Source organism: Rhinopithecus bieti, unplaced genomic scaffold (genome assembly GCF_001698545.2).
Source record: "Rhinopithecus bieti isolate Rb0 unplaced genomic scaffold, ASM169854v2 scaffold_7212, whole genome shotgun sequence".
NCBI lineage: Eukaryota > Metazoa > Chordata > Mammalia > Primates > Cercopithecidae > Rhinopithecus > Rhinopithecus bieti.
In genome coordinates, this window is record NW_016806198.1 from 4,911,415 (window position 1) to 4,934,723 (window position 23,309).

Sequence of the window (23,309 nt, forward strand, 5' to 3'; positions counted from 1 at the left end):
AATGGGGAGAAGGCTTCGAAGGCATTTCAGAGACCTTCATGGCAGCCCCTTCCATAACAGGCCTGGAGGCCTAGCGGTGAAGAATGGTTTTGTGGGCCACGCCCAGGGCCCTGCTGTCCTCCATAGCCTCTGGACAATGCTCCCTGCATCCTGGGAGGCCTCAGCTCAAAAGGCCCCAGATACAGCTCAGGCCACTGCTTCAGAGAGTACAAGCTGTAGGCCTTACCGACTTCTACATGGTGTTAAGCCTGTGGGTGCACAGAATGCAAGAGTTGAGGCTTGGAAGCCTCTGCCTAGATTTCAGAGGATGTATGGAAAAGCCTGGATGTCTAGGCAGAAGTCTGCTGCAGGGATGGAGCCCTCACAGAGAACCTCTACTAGGTCAGTCAGAGGGGAAATGTGGGGTTGGAGCCCCCACACAGAGTCCCCATTGGGGCACTGCCTAGTGGAGCTGTGAGAAGGGGGCCACCATTCACCAGAATAGCAGAACCACAGGCAGCTTGCACCCTGCAGCTGCAAAAGACACAGGCATTCAACATCAGTCTGTGAGAGCATCCACAGAGGCTAAAACCTGCAAAGCCACTGGAGCAGAGCTACCCAAAGCCTTAAGAGGCCACCCCTCACCAGTGTGTCCTGGATGTGAGACATAGAGTCAAAGGATATCATTTTGGTGCTTTAAGGTTTAATGACCGCCCTTCTGGGTTTCATACTTCCATGGGGCCTGTAGCTCCTTTCTTTTGGCCAATTTTTACCATTTGGAACAGAAGTATTTACCTAATGCCTATACATTCATTGTATCTTGGAAGTAACCTACCTGTTTTTGATTTTCCAGGCTGATAGGTGGAATGGACTTGCCTTGTCTCAGATGAGACTTTGAAGTTAATGCTAGAATGAGTTAAGACTTTGAGGAACTCATTAGGGAGGTATGATTGTATTTTGCAATGTGAGAAGGACATGAGATTTGGAGGGGCGAGGGGTAGAATAATATGGATTAGATCTGCTTCCCTGCCTAAATCTCAAGTCAAATTGTAGCCCTTAATGTTGGAGATGTTACCTAGTGGGAGGCGACTGAATCGTGAGGGCAGATTTCTCCCTTGGTCCTGTCCTCATAATAGTGAATTATTATGAGATATAGTGGTTTAAAAGTATGTGGCACGTCACCCCTCTCTCTTGCTTCTGCTATGGCCATGTAAGCTGTGACTGCTTCCCCTGCCCCTTCCACCATGCTTGTTAAGCTTCCTGAGGCCTCCCCAGAAGCAGAAGTTTTTATGTTTCCTGTACAGGTTCCTGCAGAACTATGAACAAATTAAATTTCTTTTCTTCATAAATTACTCCCTCTCAGGTATTTATAGCAATGTGAGAACTAACTAATACAGATGGAATTGAGGGCCAGAATACCAGCACATCTTACCTAGATGAGTGGAACTGTCCCCTCCCTGTCCTTCCTGGTCTTGCCACTCTCCTCAATCCATTGCCCATCCTGTAGCCAGAGTGACCAATATAAAGCCCCCATGTAACTAGAACATTCTGTTTATAGTCTTGCAGAAGCCCCTCACATCCTGTATCATGGAGCCCAGCTCCTCCCTGGCTCCCAGGACTTTACAAGACATGGCCTTCATCTGCTTCTCCCACTTCTCCACCCATCATTCTTCCTTTCTATAGCCATATGCAGTTTCTCAAACATACCATGCTCTTTCTCACCTCCAAGCCTTTGGGTTCATGCAGTTCTTTTTGCCTGAAATGCCCCTGCCTACAACTTTTCACTTGATTTCATAATCTCACTACCGTATAAAATTTAATAACATTCAACATTCAACTTAATTAAAGTCTCTGCCTCCATGAAAACGTCTTTGATCCTCCTTGGTTCCTGCGTCCTTCCTTGGGGCACTTTGGTATTATGTGTTTACATGATGAAAGCACATACCACATGATGACCACACATGGGTATTTAAGGATAATGTGTGTGACTTACCTATTTTTGGCATTACTTTGTGTTTAACCAAGAGAAGGCATTCATTCAATACTTTTAAAATAGTAATAACAATTACAATGATTTTATTTCTGAAGATGAAATTATACACTGAAACATATGGTTCCCATGCATTAGCTCGGGAATCCTCACAACCACCCTATGTGGTAGAAACTATTAAACATAATTTGTGAATATTGAGACTAACGTACTTATTTTCCTTAAATAAAAGAAGACTTGAATCTACATATTCAAAGGATACTCTGTATCAGAGAAAACTGATCCAAAGTAGTCAACACTGATAATATACGCCTATAAAGTCGTTGAACTTAAGGTAAAGAAATAATTATTTGGCCAGCCAGGCAAAAAGCTCAAGTCACATATAATAAGGGGTTAAAAATCAGGCTGATTTCCTACAGGCCGCAGCAACTCAATATCAGAAGATTCAATATCAGAACGTAAAGTGGAACAACACAACACAACAATGCCTTCAAGAAAAGAATGTGTGAGACAAAGATTTATACCCAGCAAGGCTGGTCTTAAAGACAAACAGGTTTAACTATGCAAGAACTCAGGAAACGTTCTCATGAGTCCTTTTTGAGGGAAAGAAGTACTGAAAGATGAACCTAACTTCAGCTCACCACAATGTCGTGGAGAACTTTGACAAAAGATTGATTGTGAGCATGGATGTATTTAAATATATTTAACTGGTAAATTGAGGCTAAAACAAAGATGGAGTTTGGGTGACAGAGCTGAATACAGATACAGCCAACAAAAAATGGGATGGGAAGTATTGTAATTTTGCTGATATCTTCATCTGCAATAGCTGGAAGTGTAAGAATTGTTTACATTTGACATATCAAATAGTGGAGTTCTAAGCATAGTTAATAATTAAAAGATACTGCTAAGAAAAATAATAGTCTTAACTGAAATCTGATCAGGGAGTGTGAATTTTATTATTACTTATGAGAGTGAACTAAAAGAAACTAAAGAAATAAACCAAGATATAATTATGCAGATAGGTATTATAATAAAAACATTAACATTCCAAATGTCAAGAATCACTCACTCACACACACACACAGATCACCTGTTAAATTTTTAAACTCTTAAAATAGAAAACAGTACACAAAATCATATGACAAAAAAAGACAAAATGTTATTTGTTGTATCAGTCACCGTAAATGAGTTTAGCTTGCCTATTAAAGAAAAAAGTTCCCAGATTGAACTACAGAGAAAAACTCAACTTATAATGTATCACATTTAGACATATCAAATAAAGTTGTTCATACAAATGGAAAATGAAAAGATGTGCAACATTTGCAGGCAAAAACAACCAAAGAGAAAGCAGTGGTCACAATCTTAATATCAGACAAAGTGGAATTCTTGCAAAAAAAAGCATTAAATAAGACAAAATTGGAAACTTATAATACTAAAGGGTATAAGTCATGATAAAAATTAAAGTTATAAATATTGATAACTAAATATAATAGTAGTAATAGCCATAAAGTACAAATTATAGGAGCTAAAAGGAGAAAGAAACAAAAACACACTGGTTATTAGGAGAATTTAATCCATTTTAGTTTAAGTCCCTGATAGATCCAAAATTCAAATAGAGAGTTAAAATATAATGTATAAGCTATATTTGGCATATATTTCAAATGCCGTACCCTGAAAATAGAATATATTCCTTTTTTTACTTTTTAGGTTTTTCTTTTTTTTTTTTTTTGAGACAGAGTTTACTCTTGTTGCCCAGGCTAGAGTGCAGTGGCACAATCTCGGCTCACTTTGACTGCAACCTTCACCTCCCAGGTTCAAGTAATTCTCCTGCCTCATCCTCCCTTTTTAAATGTTTTTGAAACATCTTCAACTGAACATACTAGGCCAAAAAGAAAACCTTAATAAATTCAAAAATGTCAAAACAATACAAACCATTTTCTGACTACAATTCAATAAGACTAGAAATTAATAATAAAACTATAGGCTCTTTTACTTGGAAACTCTGAAAAGTGTTATCTTCTAAATAACTCTTTGGTCAAAAAGGAAATACAAACCCAAACTGCAGAATGTCTAAGGAATAATGCAGCTGAACATACGGATAGAGATAAAAAGTGCTCATAGAAAATTCATAGACTTAAATAATTATGTAAAATTAAATAAAATAAAGTATGCATTAGACACAAAAGTTAGAAAAAGAACATTGAAATATATGACTAGAGAGAAGTAACTTTAAGGATAAAAGCAGAAAGCAAACTAATAAGTGAAACTGACATGTATTGATTTGAAAAACAATAAGATAAAATAGATGAACTATAATCCAACCTGCTTAAGAAAAAAAGGAAAAAAGATTCAATAAATAAGAAATGGTAAGTAGGAAATAATCATGAAAAGAGAGAAAATTAAAAGAATCATGAGACCACATTGCTCAACTTTCAAATAAATTTGACACACTACTACTTATAACGTACTCTTAGCCAAAAAAAGAACCTGAATTTGATCTAGCCTCCAGACAGACGAATGCAGGGGAAATAAGAACGTGCTAAATGATACCTAGAGAGAAAATCAGCACATTTCAGATTATAGAAAGTCTACCAGGAAGGCCAGGTTTGGTGGCTGACGCCTATAATCCCAGCATTTTGGGAGGCTGAGGCACATGAACCACTTGAGGTCAGGAGTTCAAGACCAGCCTGGCACACATGGTGAAACCCCCATTTCTATTAAAAAATACAAAAATTAGTTAGGTGTGGTGGCATGCGCTTGTAGTCCCAGCTACTCAAAAGGCTGAGGCAGAAGAATCGCTTGAACCTGGGAGGTGAAGGCTGCAGTGAGCCGAGATCATGCCACTGCACTCCAGCCTAGGTGACAGAGTGAGACTTCATCTCAAAAAAAAAAAAAAAAAAAAAAAAAAAAAAAAAAAAAAAAAAGTCTACCAGGAAGATGACTTTGTTTACTCAACAAATAAATTCTGAGGAAAGATATCTGGGAGAGGAGGAGGTGAGATTTATAGAAAAACCTATACATGAAGAGATTTAAGACACATATCCAGCAGGTGTAATTGCCTAGAGCTTATTTGGACCCTGATATCAACAAATAACTGAAGGACTTCCTGTTTAAAAAACAATACTTACGTTTTAGTGACACAGCCTGAAAGTTCTGCAAGCAAAAGAATACAATATCCCAGCATTGCTTCAAAATACTCCAGACTCAGGAGGAGGGTGCGGGGAAGTAGCGTGGGATTCCACATGCAATAGGAGTGACTGTTAACTGATAGTTGCTGGGTCCTGGGTAGCTGGAGTTCAGTATACTATTCTTTCCTAACCTTATATATGTCTAAAATTTTTCATAATACAAATAAATTTGAAAAAATGTTTGGAACCCAGGTGAAATAAAAATCTTTCCAGAAAAAAAATTTATGAAATTTGACTCCAGAAAATAACAAAAATTCAAACTTTGTAATTACCAGAGAATAAATATAAAAAGTTGCCAGAAAGTTAACCATCTCTTCTTCCCCACCTCCCAGCAAAAGGAAAAAGATGTTTTCACAGAGGACGTCTGCCAAATCCTTAGAAGGTAAACACTTCCAACATGATTTATATTATTCTAGTACACAGAGAAAAGGGAAATTCTGTAATTCTTTCATGAAGTGAAAAACACATCAGCACCAAATATTGAGAAAGATTTCACACAAAAAAAATGTCTCCCAAATAGATGTTAAAGCAAAAATTTTAAATAATATATTAACAAATAAAATCTAGCATGACACTAACAGAATTAAACATTATGACCCGGTAGAATTTATGCAAGAATTCAAGAATGTGTTCCATATTATAAAATCTGTTCACATAATTTATTATAATTATATAAAACACAAAGGTACACTTGAACAAAGGAAATGATGTAATCTGTTCTTGGTGAGGGAAATTCAATTGTGTAACAATGCCAAATCTCTCTAGGTTGGTTTCTAAATTTAGTGTAATCCTAACAAAAATATCAAGTTTTAGTTTTGGTTTTAGAAGTAGACTAGATAGGCCAGGTGCGGTGGCTCACGCCTTTGGGAGGCTGAGGCTGAGGGATCACCTAAGGTCAGGAGTTTGAGACCAGCCTGACCAACATGGTAAAACCCCATCTCTACTAAAAATACAAAAAGAATTAGTTGGACGTGGTTGTGGGTGCCTGTAATCCCAGCTGCTGGGGAGGCTGAGGCAGGAGAATTGCTTGAACCTAGGAGGTGGAGGTTGCAGTGAGCCGAGATAGCACCATTGTGCTACAGCCTGGGTGACAGAGCAAGACTATCTCAGAAAAACAAACAAACAAAAAAAGTAAACTAGACGATTCTAAAGTTTATATTGAAAACAAGGACAAATCTGAACAAAACGAACAATGACTAGGGGTCTAGTCATATCAGATATTAAAATATGTCATGGAGCTCAATAATTAATGAATTTGATTAACCATTAATTAAATTAGTATTGCACTGTTACATAAATAGTCCAATGTAACAGGAGAGAAAGTTGATTAATACAATAAGATACATTCTGTAATGTAGTATAAAATAAGATAAAAGTGATACCTTAAGTCAGCAGAGAAAAGATATTCAATAAAGAATAGTAGGTCAACTGAATATCAGTCTAAACGTAGCTCACTTCATACACTAGAATAAATTCCAAATAGATAAAATAGTTAAATATAAAATTTCAAACTATAAAAATATTACAGGAAAATATGGAGTAAGAAGGCTTATTTAATTCCAGTTCAGAATCCAATATTCATAAATTATACCATATACAATTTTTAAAAATGTCTACCTAGCATAATAAAACCATTAGCAAAATCAAAAGACAAAATCAAGCTAGGCAAAATATTTGCAAGTCGTGTTACAGATCAAGCTTTTAATCTTCATAATATGTAAAGAGCTCTCAGAAATACTAAAAGAGTAGTAACAAAAGAAAATGGGCCAGAGATATGAATAGAGAGTTCACAGTAAAAAACATACACAGTTTTTAAAATACAGAAAGACACAACATAAGAGATAATCAAATTAAAACAATACTGAGATACCATTTTTCATCTATCAGGTTGGTAAAAAAACTAAATATTGACCATACATTGTGTTTGTGAGGTTAGGTGGAAACTGGTAAATTGCTGGTGAGAGTGTAAATTGGTACAAACTCTATGGAGGGCAATTTTGGAATACTAGCAAAGCCATAAAAGCATATACACCCTTTGAGCCATCACTCTCATTTCTGGGAATTTATCTAACTGATAAGCTTGCTCAGTTACTAAGTGACAAATTATTGCAATATTGCTTTTAGTAAAACATTGGAAACATACATAACGTCCATCAAGAGGAGACTAATTAAATAATCTTACTATATCCATTAAATGGCATATATGCAGATGCCAAAAGAATAAAAATATTTTTATATGTTTTAAGAGATATGGGATATATTGGTACTTGAAATAGGATGCCAGAGGTGTTTATGGTATGCTACTTTGTGTGACGGAAGTACGTGGTGATGAGCATATACCTTTATACATGTTTGTTTTCTGTAGGAATCTCAGGAAGGTAATAAAGGTGGTTATTATGGTGGGGGTGGGGAACTCAATGGATGGCGGGCAAAAATGGAGATAAGAACTTTTCCTGTGTGCCTTTCGAAACTGCTTATTTTGTAAGCTATTGAAATGTATTTCCTATTCAAAGATACTTGATAAGCATTGAAACCTTTGCAAAGGTAGCACAAAGTCACGTGGAGATGGAGGGGTACAAGGCAGAGGTGAGGAATGGCTCCTGTGTTCCAAGGAGGAGCCTGGATAGGCCCCTCAGAGTCTCTGCTCACAGGTAAGGGGCTGGCCGACAGACCGCAGGTTGTAACACTCCCAGTTGTGCAAGAATAAGCAACCTCAGACCATCCAGGCAGCCCTGAGTCAGCATACGGCCCTGCCTCTGCATGCAGAGAAGGGGCTTTCTCAAGGTGAGTCCATGAAGAACATGCTTCAGGCCTGAGTTGACCTGTCTGGGGCAAAACGCAGGCTTTACCAACCTTTCCCAACTGGAGGACACACCCAGCTGTCTGGCGAAAGCCAAGGTTGTGTCCCACAGTCAAAGCCAAATAGAGGCCCGAGGAGGTTGTCCAGACAACCCAGCAACGGCAAAGGAACAAGAAAGCTTCCGTCAGCCATCACCTAGTCAGACTGTCTGCTCCCTTTCCTTCCTGAAAGCACAGTGTAGCCCAAGGAAAGACAGTGTGGGTTTCTGTGTTAGATAGGGAAGCAGCTTCCAGCTCTGATGCTCAACAGTTAAGGGTAACTCTGGGCAAGTCGCTTAAGTTCATGAGAACTCAGTTTCCTAATCTACGGAATGGGTACACTTGTGCCCAACTTACAGAATTCTTGGGAGGATTAGAAATAATGCATGTAAAGTGCTTGGTATTTTGTGCTCAGTTCAGGGTAACCACACGGGACCCATGTGTTAACATATCTTTCACTTCCAGCTCTGCCTAGTGGAGACTTTCACCAGGGAGAGATCTCTGAGCAACTACCTAGCTATTATCTAGCCTCACTAGATAATTGGTTATGTTCACGTAGTCTAGGTTTAGCCAGATGGGGCAAAGGGACTAGGTCAGGAATGGCAAATACCCTGACCATGTGTACATGTCACATTTGTACACTATGTCTAGGGTAGAGATTGCTAGTCTACGTAGACATAGCTAGTCTACCCTATGACATAGAGAATTCTTCTCAATGCCATGTTCCAGACAGCCATTGTCCATTGACTGCCGTGCAGGAGAGGTGAAATCCACTTAGTAATTCTAGATAGATATCTAAAGCCCCATCACAATCTTGCTTCCTCTGATTTCTCAGATTCTATCAAAAATGACAATAGAAAGCACTTTTAATATTTAAAGAACATTAAAATAGATTACCACTTTCACATTATTTAATTAACATCAAAACATTTCTCTTTGATGTGATGTGGACCGGGTCACGGGCAGAGCTTTCCCACAAGGTCCTGCTGTACCTTGAGGGACTGGCATCTGGCATGAAGTCGACCCCTGCCTGGCTCACCTTTCGTCAGGAGATTCTGTAGGACCAACACATGTTCTTCTGCATTCGCACTTTTTATTTTGTTTCTTTATTTTGGAGACAAGATCTTGCTGTGTCACCTAGGCTGGAGGGCAGTGGCACAGTCACAGCTTACTGCAGCCTCAAACTCACAGGTTCAAGCGATCCTCCCTCCTTAGCCTCCTGAGTAGCTGGGACTACAGGCATGCACCACCACATCCTGCTAATTTTTTTGTATTTTTTGTGGAGACGGGTTCTCACAGGCTGGTCTCAAACTCCTGGCCTCAAGTTATCCTCCCACCTTGCCTTCTCAAAGTGCTGGGATCATAGATACGAGCCACTGCACCCAGCCTACATTTACCCACTTGAAATAAACTCTGTGTATCCAGTTCACTCAGCACTAGTTCTCTAGGCTCTGCTGTGGTGGCCCTGTGGGAAAGGGAAGGGACAGAAGATATTTATTAAGTACTGACTGTTTGCTAGACAATCTATTTAATCTCTTCTTTTCAGTCATCTTTTGAGGTAGATGTTACTACCCCCATTGTACAGTGGTAAAATTAAGGCTTAGAGAGTTTAAATGGTTTCTTCCCAAGGTCTCAGAGCTAGTAAGCTGACTGAGTAAATTTCCTGCCTGTTTAAACAACAGTTATGAGGCAGAACAAATCCTCCCAAACGAAACTTGTCTGGATCTGATTTCTGTTTGTTCCTTAACTTGAAGTGTTGGAACATATTTGGGGCCATAGAGTGGTAGAGCTGTTTAATTTGGATGCACAGGGCACATGGTTTCACTATTATAGCTCGTTTTGTTTTGTTCTGATTTCTGCAGCACTGTGGAATGGTCAGCCCACATCCCTGTGGAACCACCCACCTTTCCAAAAACTCCTCCAAGCTGGTAAAGGCTGGATTGTCCAGGAAGTCCCCTACTGTGCCTTATTCTTCCTGGCACCCCTCTGCTCCACTGATGAAGGTTCAGCCAGGAGTCCTGGGCTGCCCCTCAGTCAAGACCAAGCTGGCTCCCGGTCACTTGTGACAGTAAGTAAAGCATCCTCATCCTCATCCTCATCATCATCCTCATCTGACAAAAACTGATCCCACACCCCCATGCTGGTGTCTGGGTGCTAAAGACAAGATCTCTGCTGAGCACATCACTGCCTGGGCCTCACAGTGAGCTATGCGCTTGTATTTTATATGATGTATCACCGTTTATCCACACCATGGATTATGCCAATCTCATGGGATAAATGCTATTTTTTTTGTGGCAGTTTTTACAGTTTTATTTAAACACAAAATGTACACATGAGCTGTCTACTCATTCTCTTTTTTTTGTTGTTGTTGTTTTTTGAGACGGAGTCTCGCTCTGTCGCCCAGGCTGCAGTGCAGTGGCGCGATCTCAGCTCACTGCAAGCTCCGCCTCCCGGGTTCCCGCCATTCTCCCGCCACAGCCTCTGAGTAGCTGGGACTACAGGCGCCGCCGCCACACCCGGCTAGTTTTTTTTTTGTATTTTTAGTAGAGACGGGGTTTCACCGTGTTAGCCAGGAGGGTCTCGATCTCCTGACCTCGTGATCCACCCGCCTCGGCCTCCCAAAGTGCTGGGATTACAGGCTTGAGCCACCGCGCCCGGCCTGTCTACTCATTTTCTTTGCTGCGTTGCCTGACATTAGGGTTGGTGGCTGTGATGGCTAGCTGGGCGGCTCTTTCCAAGATGGCTTTGTGGTTCTTGGAGGAAACATTGTGAGCGATGTCAGCACGGGGAGATTTGTTGCAAATCAGCAGCACTTCCAGCTTCTTGACGTTGTGGATCAGGAACTTCCAGAAGCCACTGGGCAGTATGTGCTTTGTTTTTTGGTTGCTCCCAATGTTGGGCATCAAGATCTGGCGTTTGAACTTTCTGTGAACCCTGTTGTCAATACCTCTGGGTTCCCGTCAGTTACACTTAATTTTGACGTATCAGTCTGACTGGTGATGGATGAACTTCTTGGTTCTCTTTTTGATGATCTTGGGCTTCACAAGGGGTCTAAGGGTGGCCATGATGCTGAGGAGATGGCTGCCACCTCGTAGGCAGCACTGAGGAACAGGATAAATGCTATTATTAAACCCATTGTACAGATGAGGAAACTGAGACTCCAGAGAGTGAAGTAGTTTGTATAAGGTCATGCCCTTAGCAAGTGCATCTGGATTTACATTCTGAGCTCTTGACTAATCTACGTTGCCTCTAATGGGCTCCCTCATTACAGACTTGCAGTAGTTAGATTACGTCTAATTATGAGTAATAGAAAAAAAAACAAATAACAGCCGTTTAAGCAACATAGGCGTTTACTTCTCTGTTGTGTCCAAGGCATCCTGAGGAGCTGTCTGGGCTGGTATGGAGCCCCAGAGTGTCAATTAATCAGGTTCCTTCTCTCCGTTGTTTTGTGCTGCATTGATTTCATGCCTAAGGTCACCTCGTGGTCCACAGTAACTGCTGGAGCTCCAGCCATTGCATTTCACTCTGATTTGTTTTTTCTAAGACCAGCAGAGAGCAGGCACAAAAGAACCAGCGAGTAGGCAAGGGTAGGAGCAATACTGCAAATTTATTTTTGGTCACCTAGCTTCAGGGAAGTAGGTGGGTAGGGAGAGGTCTGTTGGCCTCCGGCAAAGGAGGCCGACAGAGTCCCCCAGTGGGGCACGGGCGTGTCGGGGGGCGTTCCGCAGGTGCGACCAGGTAAATCTTGGTCTCTTCGGATTGATGTCACCTGGTGCATGCCCGGTTGGTCTGCACCTTCCCGGGTGCCAGCTGCATTTTCGCGCGCGCGGGAAAAGTTGGTGAAGAAGAACCCGGAAGTGCACCATCTTGCCTCCGTTCGTCCAAACACACTCTTGCCAGTATAAAGGAAGAAACAAATTAACTTGTGTATGCTTTTTCTTGAAGCGTATTTTCTAGGTTTCAACCACTTCTAATTAGATTGCATGGGCCAAAACACAGTCATATACAAGAGAAACTGGGAAATATTTATTTGGGCTGGTTATCTGTTAAAATTTGGTGTTCTATTATGAAAGATGAAGAGGAGATTGAATACAACCCATTATTTCTTTATTTGAGACCAAAACAAGGGCTTGGGCTGGGAATTAATGTATTCATTGTTGAATAATTTATTAATTTTTAAATATGTAGAAAGGGTTTTCTCTGTGCTCATTTGATTCTCCATCCTGGGGACCCAGGGTATCTAAGACAGACACAGTCTCTGCTGCCGTGGTCTCACAGTTCATAGCCATGCAGTTAGAGTCATGCCTCTGACTTGGATGCGCTTTGTGACTCCAATATACCACATCCTCCTCTGAGCTTTGGTTTTTTTATCTACAGGATTGTTGGATCCTGTAACTGATAGGGACCTTCTAGCTAGAATATTCCCTGATGAGGTGTGTCTGAGATTTAGGAGAAAGGTAGGATGATAAAGAACCTGGCTTCCATTTACTCCCTGGGGATAACAATCACTAACTTGCTGGGTTATTATTTAAATTGGGTGGGTCCCGTGGGGAAGTGCCCAGAAAGGTGCCTGGCAGAGAAGGGGGTCTTTTGTTTATGTCTCCCTGTCTCTTCTAAGGAAGAAGGAAATTCCCTGGCCATGTAAGGAGAATGCATTTGGAGCTCCAGGACATCCAGGGCGTATGGGGTGCCCAGGGCTTGGAAGCTGTCAGGGGAGGTTGGAGGGTACCCACAGTCTCCCACTCATTCCCCACAGTACCCTGACTCTGGAAAATTTTCTCTAACCCTAGGGCAGAGGATCACTGCAGACTTTTTACCCAGGGTGGGAAGCCTCTCTGAGAGGCAGCACATGGATTCGGGAGCCCGTCAGCCTGAATTTAAATCCTGACTCTGTCACCTACTAGCTTATAGTATGGGCTAAATTGTGACCCACAAATTCGTAGGATGATATCCTAACCCCTAGCACCTTAGGATGTGACTGTATTGGAAGATAGGTCTTTACAGAGGTCCTCAAGTTAAAATAAGATTACTAGGGTGGCCTAATTCAATGTGACTGGTGTCCTTAGGAGAGGAGAAAACATGGCCATAGGTACAGAGGGGAAGACCATCTGAAGACACACAAAGGAGACAACCATCTACAACCCAGAGAGGCCTCAGAAGAAACCAACTCTGCCAACATCTTGATCTCAGACTTCCGGGCCCCAGACCTGTGAGGGAATCAATTTCTGTTGTTTGAACCCCACAGCCTGCAGTTGTTTATTTTGGCAGCCCTAGCAAACTGCTACAAGCTCTGTGATGTGACACTTTTTTCACTTAAACTGTCTGTGTTCACTTTCCTCATTTACAAAACTGGTAGCATAGTAACATCTCCCTCATACGAATGTTCTGAGGCTTTCAATATGGAGAGTCCTTAGAACAGGGCCTGGCACAGGATTTGCTGTCAGTCAGTATAAGCTACAATTACGATGGTGAGTACCTGCCCACCTCCTCTCCAGACCTCAAAGGCCGAGGTTCCTGTCTATGCTCCTCCCTCTAGCATTCAGTGGAATGGGACGCTGTGCTCCTAGTAGGGAACACTCCCGGACAAACCAGGTCTGAGCTAACTCAATGCACGATGAATTAATGAATGCAGCCTTGAATGTTTACTGGAAACAGGCGTTTCAATCAATACTGGTGGATATCTCAATTGTAAATGCTTAAAGGCAGAGATAAAACTGTCTGTAGTCGGTATGGTACGTGAGTGCCTAAGGGTGAAAATAGGGGATTTCTTTTAGGGGAGAGGCAGCGATGCTAACAGTCACCTACGCAGCAGGTGAGCCAGGCCAGAGACACCTGGCCCCAGGCCAGAGGCTTACCTGCATCTTGGGAGGCTGACGCAGCTGCCTGGGAAACACGGCCGACGAGGAGGACGTGACTGAGCACACGGGCAAGCGGGTGCAAGGTGGCAAAGCTGTCAGAGAAGCTACGGAGACACCTGTAGGGATGGGCCGCCTGGCAGAACAGCACTCTGCACTGGCATCCTGCAGAGAAGCCCCCAGATGCTGCCAGCAGAGCCGACGGGGGTTGAGCAATGCCCTCGGATAGGGGGTCACCCAGTTGCCTGGCGGGTCGCCCAAAGCAGGGCCTACCCTCCAGGCTTGGGATTGACTCCTGGGCCTGGTTTCTCCTCCTGCCCTGCCCTGGGGAACTTTATAAAAGGCTTCTCCAGCACCTATCTGCAATGAAATTTCTGTTGCTTGGATATAAGACGCATGTGAAATATTCCATTGTATTCTCCCTGCACAAATTTTAAAAGATTCTGAGCAACACACAGAGGTGTCACCTGGTACTTACTTCCCCCTGTTGCTGGGGAAACCCCTGGACAGAAGGGCCTGTCCACCCCCAGTGTACCCCATGAGGCTTTCTTCTTCCGCCTTGTCTACTGAGTTTCTATCTGAGCCCTCCCCTTCCCAACCTTCCCCGTTTTCTGGTTATGGATCCTTCAACTCTTCCACCTATTGTACCACAACCCGTTCTGGGAATCTAGGAAAGCAATCACAGAATCTAGGAATACCATTGTGCCCAGAGTTGGGGGTTGGAGTCCACAAAGATATTCCGGAGAAGATGAAGTTTACACCCAGTTTTGTTGGAGGTCAAAGACAGCCACCCCAATTCAGCCTCCCATCTGCCAACGTGCCCATTCATCTCATCAACACTTATTAAACCTCTACTGTGTGTAGCCAGGCTCTGGATGCTGGGGATACACTGGAGATGTTTCTCGAAGAGCTAACCCCCACAGAGGAGAGACAGGCCTGCAAACAGAAAATGGGGCTCACACGAGACACTGCTTTTCCAAAATACCTTTTTTCAGAGTCATCATCGTGAGGGGCTGGGACACGTGGGCAGTGGAGACTTGGCCAGAGAGGCTAGCCTGGAAGGTCTCCAAAGGAGGGCCCTACAGATGTGTTTCGAGGAACAAAGTGTCCACAAACTTCCTGTGCTTGCCAGGTAGAAGTTATTTGCACACACGTCCTTCCTGCACACAAATTGTATCCACCCCCATGCGTAATTGCAGGCCTCCTCCTCCACATTGACTGCTAGAAATCATTAAAACTGTCCCTGAAAACAGAGGTAGTCTTCACCTGTTGTGCAGAGGAGTAAAGAAAGTTTTCTCCCAGTGCTTTTTGGGGAATTGTTCCATGTTACTACTCTAGATAGAATTGTCTAGACAAATAAACCAGTAGACCAAGAGAACATTCTGCAATGATAGAAGTTTGTGCTGGCCAGTCTCAGCAGCCACTGGTCACAGGGGTTATTGAGCACCTGAAGTGTGGCCAATTTTTAATTTCATTTCCTTTGAATGAATTTAAACACACACCTGTGTGGCTGCCGGCTGTTGTATTAGACGGCGCAGGTCTAGCCATCAGGGGTTGCCCCTTCGCAGAACTGTAGCCACTGTATTATCACGGACATTTCTTCTCAAGACCTGTTTTCTACATGGCAGCTTCATGCACTGCTGCTCTGGCCCTTGCAGTGGTGCAGTGGTCCCAACACGGTGGGGGCGGGGGGTGGGCAGAGATCTGAGGCCACAAGTTCAGGTGTGCAAGAAATATCCATTTTTCTTACTTGTTTTAAGTCCGTGGGGACTTGCAGCCCTCATTCCGCTGGCTCAGTGGGAAATTCGGTCTCTGTCGTGAGTAGGCACCCAGCTCCCCTGCACCAGTGTCAGGCAAAGTTTCACGTGTTCTTTCACAGAGCGGGCAGGCATTGGGGAACTCAGGGTTTCTTCGGAGCAGGGGTTGCTGCCTGGGCACCAGTCTCTCCAGGCAGGGTGGGTTGAGGACATAGCAGTCCCTCTACCTCCCCAGGGCAGGAGCAAGGGTCCCTGCTGCTATAACAGAACCCCAGACCCCACCCCCAGCTCAGGCAAAGTGTTCTTTCTTCTCCGGCTTTAAGTTTCTCTCCTTCCCTTCTGGGATTCTTGATCAAATCAAATCTTTTCATGCCTTAAGTTCTATCAAAACAAAAGTCAAACTGTGTCTTGCTTTGGGCCCGGTCACCCTAACCTCCAGGTCAAGAGGGCTCAAATGGCCAGGTTTCTTCCCAAGAGCCCTGCTGAAAAAAATAAAAAGAAGAACCCCACTGTCTAATACTGCAACGCATTATTCTTCCTCATAGGACCATCACTCCCCATGTGGAGAAAAGGGGGAAAGACCTGGAAAAGACATTTGCAGCAAAGGAACAGTTTTGTTAGGGTCTGTGGCCAGCAGGTTCCAGCGTGGCAGACTCCGAATGATACTAGTCACAATGGTGGCAGCTTCCTGAGTGCCTGAGGTGCAATCATCTCCGTAAGTCCTCATGGCCAGTTGGATGTCGGCATGCACGTTTCAAAGATGAGGAAACTGAGGTCCCAAGAGGTTAGACAATGTAGCTGAGATCTGCAAGGAATACATCCAGGTCTCTGTGCCTCAGTCCCTGCAGGCAGCCTGGAAACAGATGATGTAAATGAGTGTAAGGAGAGAGGCAAGGCAGCAATTTGCCTTGGGAATGGGGTGTCTCAGAAGTAAGAAGCCAAGCCCTCAGTCAGGAGATGAGTCAAATCATTCAGGTGACTCCGCAAACCAAGAGACCCAGCCAGCCTGGCATCCCAAACTGCTGGCCTGCTGCTAAACACGCACACCTTCTCCAGCTTCCATTAATAATCAGCCAGGAAGCCTCCCACGGTTACTCACATAATAATTAAACACACGATCACTCTTTCAGAGAGAGTCCTGGCCCACCACCACCGAGGGGGCAGGGAGAAGGTGAGATCAGCAGCAACACCCTTTCTCCCTGTGAGTAGAGGCGGTGTGGGCTAGATTGTGGTAAGACTGGATCTGTAGTCACAAGACCTGGGACCTAGAGCCAGGAACACTCTCTCTGGGTGTCAGGTTCCTCAAACTACACAGGGAGAATGTTGACTTCAAGCATTTCCCCCACCAACCTTTGTATTTAGAAGGCACTTGGTTGCTTAGGAAAAAGAAACCACGGAGGTTTGGGGTCATCCAGACATGGTGGTTAGGGACAAACTTGGCCGACTGCCTGGATTTTAATCCCAGCTCTACTTACCAGCTGGGACATCTTTGGCAAATTACTTTTTTTCCTGCCTTGGTATTTCCATTTACACAGTGGGGATGATAAAAACGGTACCCTACCTTTTGGAGATGTGTAGAATACGATTATTACATGCAAGTGGTTTATAACCATCCCTGGTACTTATATGCTGAATAAGTATTAGTTGTTCTCATTAGCCATGAACTCTTGGTTCAGAACTTCACCTGCCAGAAGCTCAGCTTACCCACTGGCAAAATGGGGATATAATAATTCCTAGAGTTGGGGTGCTAATTGCATGAAATGATGTAGGTAAAGTCCCCGTGTAGGTTGACATTTAGTCATGGCAAGCCCTCTCTTCTTGTTCTTTTCTTCTGAAAGTCCTTCAGGTTAACTCTGAGTTTTCATCATGGAGGGCTTCCTGGACAGGTGAGACTCAGAGAAGCCAAGAGAAGGTGGGGAAGGTGGTGGTAACAGGAAGTCGAGACAAAGAACGGAGCCAAAGGAGGGATGAGCCTCCTATCATTTTTGCAGAGCTTAACTAAAGTGGGCTCTGAGTCCTGGGGAGGTCTTCCAGCAAGCAACAGTCCCCACCACATTCTGGAGGGGTGCATGGGACAAACAGCAATGGGACCACCATAGGGGGAAAAAGGGATTCTCCAAGAACATTTCTGATAAGACATGCTGTAGACACCATTTAATGATAGTCATTCCATATGCCTGTCCAGAGATGTTGATGGTGCTGCGTCCTCCCAGAAAGAGCAGATTCTTGGGAATCAGCCAGGCCTGTTAGTCTTCCCAGCGGTGGGACCATGGGCAAGTCACTTCACCTCTCTGAGTCTCAGTTTCCTCATGTGTAAAATATAGATTATAATACTTGCTTCACAGGGTTGTTGCAAAATTCAGAAATGAAGCACGCAAAGTGTCAGGCCTCTGAGCCCAAGCGAAGCCATCATATCCCCTGTGACCTGCACGTATACATCCAGATGGGCCGAGGCAACTGAATATCCACAAAATAAGTGAAAATAGCCTTAACCAATGACATTCCACCCTTGTGATTTGTTTCTGCCCCACCCTAACTGATCAGTGTACTTTGTAATCTTCCCAACCTTTAACAAGGTTCTTTATAATCTCCCCCACCCTTTAGAAGGTTCTTTGTAATTCTCCCCACCCTTGAGAATGTACTTTATGAGATCCACCCCCCGCCCGCAAAACATTGCTCTTAATGCCATTGCCTATCCCCAAACCTATAAGAACTAATGATAATCCCGCCACCCTTTGCTGACTCTCTTTTTGGACTCAGCCCACCTGCACCCAGGTGAAATAAACAGCCTTGTTGCTCACACAAAGCCTGTTTGGTGGTCTCTTCACACGGTCGCGTGAGACACGAAGTATCTAGCACAGTACCTGGCATGTAATAGATGTTCAACATGTATTAGTTTATTAAAGTTAGAGTTCATAATTCTATTCCACTTCCATGTCAGCTGAGGACCATGAGGCTCAGAGAGGGGAGTGACTTAGCCCAGTTCCCAGTAGCTGCTTATTAGCACAACCAAGGACTTTGCAATGAGGTCAGGTTTGGCTTCAAGTCTGGGAGCTGATAAATGGCTCCAGACGTGGAGTGGGGAAGAGAAAGGGTAGGGTGGGATTTTTATTACTTATGGGTGGACATAGAGATAGGACAAGCTCTTGAGATTATATGTTTTAATAATAGGATCTCTCACTGGTAATTCTTGGAGGACAAGTATAATTACATGACATAAATGATGTCATTTCATCAACAGAAAAGACACGCAAATGCATTGAGACAATGAGATACTTTCACCTACCAGATGAGTAAACATCCACCAGGCTGAAGGGCTGGTGAGACCCAACCCTATAAAAAGGCAATTTGCAACAATGTATCAAAAGCCTTAAAAATATGCACACCCTTTGAACCAGATATTTCCCTTCTATGACTTTACCCAAAGAAATCACTGAGAGACACAAGTAAGTATGCAGCAGTACCTGCGAGATATTCACTCCAGCAGAAACCAGAAACACTCAAAATGCCCAACAATTTGACACATTACATTAAATGAACTGTGGTTCATCCATGTGAAGAAGCAAATATTATGTGTTCTTAGAAAAGATCATGTGGCCTTATGGGTGGTGGTGGTGGTCCTGGAGGGAGTCCCTGTGGAGTGGCCATGTTCTCCATCTTATCCCAGGTAGCTGCTGTAACCTTGAGTGTTCATTTTATATTTATTCTGTTATAATGTATACTTCAGTTTTATGCATGTTGTATTTTAAAATAAGAAAGTTTTTAAAAAGTGTGGTCAGATTTTTTAAAATGCAAAGATGTTCATCATGTACGGTTATGGGAAAAAAGAAGGCAGGTTATTAAAAAGTTGATATATTATGAGAGCATTGGGGAAGTCATCCACAGCATGAAGTCATCAACTGCTTGTGTCTGGTTATGACATCAGGTTTGATGAGCTTCTTGTGTGGCTCATATACTAGGCATGAGACTTGTCCCTTGAAATTTATATTAAGTTAACTAGCTTTAACATTTAGGACTTTAAGAATAGAGCAATTTTTGTTCTTAGTTGGAGAACTGTGGCCGAATATTGGAGGCAATCAAGAAAATTCAGGATCTAAGTCCACTCTACAGGTAAATAACGAGAATGTAGAAACCACGTACAGGGCTGCAATCTACCAACAGGGTGTACTGTAGTTTTTTCTCTTTTTTTTTGAAATGAAGTTTCACTCTTGTTGCCCAGGCTGGAGTGCAATGGCGTGATCTCGGCTCACCGCAACCTCCACCTCCAGAGTTCGAGAGATTCTCCTGCCTCAGCCTCCCGAGTAGCTGGGACTACAGGCATACACCACTACGCCTGGCTAATTTCGTATTTTTAGTAGAGACAGGGTTCCTCCATGTTAGTCAGGCCAGTCTCAAATTTCTGACCTCAGATGATCTGCCCGCCTCAGCCTCCCAAAGTGCTGGGATTACAGGCGTGAGCCACCACCCCCGGCTTAGTTTTTTCTTTGGAGTCAAACTTGTTTTCTCTATAGACATCCTGATTTTTTTTCAGTCAGAGTAAGACATTTGTTTTTTAGATAAGCTTAGTTTTAGCAAATCTTGTCTGTGAGAATAGTGATTTGACCACATATTATTCTCAGATTACAACCTTTTGAGGGCTGGGCACGGTGGGTCACACTGGTAATCCCAGCAGTTTGGGAGCCTGAGGAGGTCGGATCACCTGAAGTCAGGAATTTGAGATCAGGCTGGCCAACATGATGAAACCCCTTCTCTACCAAAAAAATACAAGAATTAGCTGGGCGTGATAGCACACACCTGTAGTCCCAGTTACTCAGGAGGCTGAGGCAGGAGAATCACTTGAACCTGGGAGGCGGAGGTTGCAGTGAGCAGAGATCTCGCCACTGCACTCCAGCCTGGGCAGCAGAGCGAGACTCTGTCTCAAAAAAAAAATAAAATAAATAAATAAAATAAAACCAAACAAACCCTTTTGTCTCTAGGAAGCCAAACCAAGGCAGATTTCGACCTACAGTACCTCTAAACAATTTAAATATGATATTTTAGTCAAATATTGGTAATTTAACCAGTATTTTCAACTGTATCCTGTTATAAAAAGAGCTGAATCTTACTGAACTTAAGTAAACAGTTATATTTTCATAAAAAATGAGAAGACTTATGAAGAGTTTTCAAATTTTGGAAGAATCAAGTGTGCAGAGAAAAAGTAAATGTTCTCACTTTTGTTTACAAAGGTATACTTTACTAAATTGCTGCATACTCTTTGTTTGTTTGTTTATTTTGAGACAGAGTCTCTCTCTGTTGCCCAGGCTCACTGAAGCCTCGAACCCCCAGGCTCAAGGGATCCTCTTGTCTCACTTCCAGAGTAGCTAGTACTACAGGCAGTTGTCAGCATGCTCAACTAATTTTTGTATTTTCCATAGAGTTGGGGCTTCCGCATGTTTCCCGGGCTGGTCTCCAACAAACTCCTGGTCTCAAGCAACTGGTCTACCTTGGCCTCCTAAAGTGCCGGGATTACAGGTGTGAGCCACTGTGCCCAGCCTGCTGTAAATTATAGGTAGTTTAAGACAGAAAGTTTTCTTAAATCTGGAAGGCAAAATATTTAAATAAAGAATCAGCATTGTGGTTGGGTGTGGTGGCTCACTCCTGTAATCTCAGCACTTTGGGAGGCCAAGGCAGGTGGATCACTTGAGGCCAGGAGTTCCAGACCAGCCTGCCCAACATGGTGAAATCCCATCTCTACTAAAAATACAAAAATTAGCCAGGCGTGGTGGTGGGTGCCTTTAATCCCAGCTACTCGGGAGACTGAGGAAGGAGAGAATCGCTTGAACCTGGGAGGCAGAGGTTGCAGTGAGATCACACCACTGCAGTCCAGCCTGGTCAACAGAGTTTATAAAAACCATACTTTTTTCATTAGTTCAGTTAGTTTTATATAATTTATTTTATTGTACTTGATCTTGGTTAGTATTTTCATGAATTTACCAGGTTTTTTAAAAGTCAGAATTGAAAAAATTTTATTTAGTCCATTGATCTTGAAGTTTCTAGAAGCTTGTATTTAAATGTACTTGTTAGCGTTTTTTTTTTCATGAATCTGACTGCAGATGCCTTTAGAGAAGTATTTTAAATAATAACTGTAGATAACAAAAACTTAGAATAACCATGGTTAAAAGCCTGATGAAAGTTTATCAGAACCAGAAATTGAAAAGGAAATTTGGTTATTTTGTGGCATACAGCATAATAACCAGAATCAAGTCTGATAAAATATTTTTAAGAGTTTTCTATAATTTTAGAACGTTTATATCAATAACATACCCATATATGCAATTACAAGAAAATCTAGCATCACTTAATCATTTGGCAATGTTTCTTCCCATACAATTTATAAAATAAACCTAATTATTTAAGATCTCTACAAAATGAGAGATATATCCTTTCAGATTCTCCAGGGCCCCAACTGGAATATCTCAAAGTTAATTTTAGGTCAAAATGACTTAATTTAGAACTTGGTCCTGGAAAACCCTGTCAGAGAAGTTGAAAGTTTCAAAACATTTGATCAAACAAGTTAACAGGTCACAGAAATAGTAGTCATTTATTTAACCAGTGTGACAATCAAAGACTTCAAAAGCAATACAGAAAGTTACATGGATATTAAAAAGAAACTGTCATGTGCGTCTGTGTGAAGAGACCACCAAACAGGCTTTGTGTGAGCAACATGGCTGTTTATTTCACCTGGGTGCAGGTGGGCCGAGTCCGAAAAGAGAGTCGGGGAAGGGAGATAAGGGTGGGGCCGTTTTATAGGATTTGGGTAGGTAAAGGAAAATTACAGTCAAAAGGGGGTTGTTCTCTGGTGGGCAGGGTGGGGGTCACAAGGTGCTCAGTGGGGGAGTTTTTGAGCCAGAATGAGCCAGGAAAAGGAATTTCACAAGGTAATGTCATCGCTTAAGGCAAGCACTGGCCATTTTCACTTCTTTTGTGGTGGAATGTCATCGGTTAAGGCGGGGCAGGGCATTTGCACTACTTCTGTGATTCTTCAGTTACTTCAGGCCATCTGGACGTATATGTGCAAGTCACAGGGGATGTGATGGCTTGGCTTGGGCTCAGAGGCCTGACAGAAAACATAACCCTTATAAAGCTTAGTTTTTTAAAGTAATCAGAAAAACTAATAAAAGCAACATGAAGCACAAGAAATTACAAATTCTTTATTTTATAGGCCAGTTACCAAAAGGTAAAGAAAAAACGTACAGTGTGATTGTTTGGCATTACGGAAAGCCTGCTTAGATAATCTGGAAGTCAAACCTGGTGAAAAGGTACTTAATTTTAATCAGGCACAAGAAAAGTATGTGTCTAAGGTTCAAGTTTACACCGTATCTTAGAAGAAGTAAACAAGAAAACTACTACCTTAAGCAGAGGAGTACATGGCTCTTAAACAAAGTAAGTGTGTAAAATTTCCTGCTAAATGGAACAATCAAAACATACCAAGAAAAGTCAAGAGTACAGAATCAAGTTATACTGGAGGAAAATATTGCTTTTTTAGGCCTTTCAGACAAACATTTTCACACTGGGCCACACCAACAGAGTTGGGACCAGAGGAAAAAGTTACTGGGGCAGACAAAAAAAAGTTGAAAGACAGTGTTATCGCCCCAGCCAAGCAAAGAGATGTAACTGTTTAAGGAGAGAAAAAGGAAGAACAAAAGGCAGTAACGTATGACCT

General features: G+C 42.6%; 1 pseudogene; it reads right to left on the reverse strand.

Annotated features, from left to right (window-relative positions):
- Positions 1-10,658: 10,658 nt before the first annotated feature.
- On the reverse strand, positions 10,659-11,060 carry LOC108531629 (60S ribosomal protein L32 pseudogene; annotated as a pseudogene).
- Between the last annotated feature and the right edge of the window lie 12,249 nt (positions 11,061-23,309).